Source organism: Zootermopsis nevadensis, unplaced genomic scaffold (genome assembly GCF_977971745.1).
Source record: "Zootermopsis nevadensis isolate Lab colony 2312 unplaced genomic scaffold, Znev_1.0 Znev_ptg000037l, whole genome shotgun sequence".
Taxonomy (NCBI): Eukaryota; Metazoa; Arthropoda; class Insecta; order Blattodea; family Termopsidae; genus Zootermopsis; species Zootermopsis nevadensis.
In genome coordinates, this window is record NW_028259169.1 from 5,755,853 (window position 1) to 5,758,100 (window position 2,248).

Here is a 2,248-nt window from a genome sequence, read left to right on the forward strand (position 1 = left end):
ACATGTCAACTTCATGTCAGAGTCACGACAATGTACGAAAAAGGGTTTGAAGGATAGAGACATTTTAATTTTTCAAAATTATTCGAAAGTCAATTTTTCAAAGGCATATATCTCGCGATGTGTAGGAATCTGAGAGAAACAACTCATGTCACTAGGAGGTCACGTATATGTCAACTTCATGTCAGAGTCACGACAATGTACGTCCAAGGGTTTGGAGGATAGGGACATTTGAATTTTTCGAGATTATTCGAAAGTCAATTTTTTCAAAGGCATATATCTCGCGATGTGTAGGAATCTGAGAGACAAACCTCATATCAGTATGAGGACATTTATATGCTAACTTCATGTCAGAGTCACGTCAATGTATGTCCAAGGGTTTGGAGGATAGAGACATTTTAATTTTTCGAGGTTATTCGAAAGTCACTTTTTCAAAGGCATATATCTCGCGATGTGTAGGAATCTGAGAGACAAACCTCATATCAGTATGAGGACATTTATATGCTAACTTCATGTCAGAGTCACGTCAATGTATGTCCAAGGGTTTGGAGGATAGAGACATTTAAATTTTTAGAGATTATTCGAAAGTCAATTTTTAAAATTCAAATATCTCCCGATCTGTAGGAATCTGAGAGACAAAACTTATGTCACTTTGAGGGAACGTATATGTCAACTTCCTGTCAGAGGTACGTCAATGCATGTCCAAGGGTTTGGAGGATAGAGACATTTAAATTTTTAGAGATTATTCGAAAGTCAATTTTTAAAAGGCAAATATCTCCCGATGTGTAGGATTCTGAGAGACAAAACTTATGTCACTTTGAGGGAACGTATATGTCAACTTCATGTCATAGTCACGTCAATGTGTGTCGAGGGGTTTGGAGGATAGAGACATAAATTTTTCGAGATTATTCGGAAGTCAATTATTAAAAGGCAAATATCTCCCGATCTGTAGGAATCTGAGAGACAAAACTTACGTCACTTTGAGGGAACGTATATGTCAACTTCTTGTCAGAGTCACGTCAATATATGTCGAAGGGTTTGGAGGATAGAGACATTTAAATTTTTCGAGATTATTTGAAAGTCAATACTAAAAGGCAAATATCTCCCGATCTGTAGGCATCTGAGAGACAAACCTTATGTCACTTTGAGGGAACGCATATGTGAACTTCATGTCACAGTCTCGTCTAGTATGTCCAAGATTTTGGACGATAGAGACATTTTAATTTTTCGAGATTATTCGAAATTCAATTTTTAAAAGGCAAATATCTCCCGATCTGTAGGCATCTGAGAGACAAACCATATGTCACTTTGAGGGAACGCATATGTCAACTTCATGTCATAGTCACGTCAATGTATGTCGAAGGGTTTGGAGTATAGAGACATTTAAATTTTTTGAGATTATTCGAAAGTCAATTTTTAAAAGGCAAATATCTCCCGATCTGTAGGAATCTGAGAGACAAAACTTATGTCACTTGGAGGGAACGTATATGTCAACTTCATGTCAGAATCTCGTCAATGTATGTCTAAGGGTTTGGACGATAGAGATTTTTTAATTTTTCGAGATTAATCGAAAGTCAATTTTTAAAAGGCAAATATCTCCCGATCTGTAGGCATCCGAGAGACACACCTTATGTCACTTTGAGGAAACGCATATGTCAACTTCATGTCAGAGTCTTGTCAATGTATGTCCAAGGGTTTGGAGGATAGACATTTTAATTTTTCGAGATTTTCGAAAGTCAATTTATGAAAAGGCAAATATCTCCCGATCAATAGGAATCTAAGAGACAAAACTTATGTCACTTTGAGGGAACGTATATGTCAACTTCATGTCAGAGTCACGTCAATGTATGACCAAGGGTTTGGACGATAGAGACAATTTAATTTTTCGAGATTACACGCAAGTCAATTTTTAAAAGGCAAATATCTCCCGATCTGTAGGAATCTGAGAGACAAAACTTATGTTACTTTGAGGGAACGTATATGTCAACTTCCTGTCAGAGTCACGTCAATGTATGACCAAGGGTTTGGAGGATAGAGACATTTTAATTTTTCGAGATTATTCGAAAGTCAAGTTTTCAAGAGGCAAATATCTCCCGATCTGTGGGAATCTGAGAGACAAAACTTATGTCACTTTGAGGGAACGCATATGTCAACTTCATGTCAGAGTCTCGTCAATGTATGTCAAAGGGTTTGGAGGATAGAGACATTTTAATTTTTCGACATTATTCGAAAGTCAATTTTTAAAAGGCAA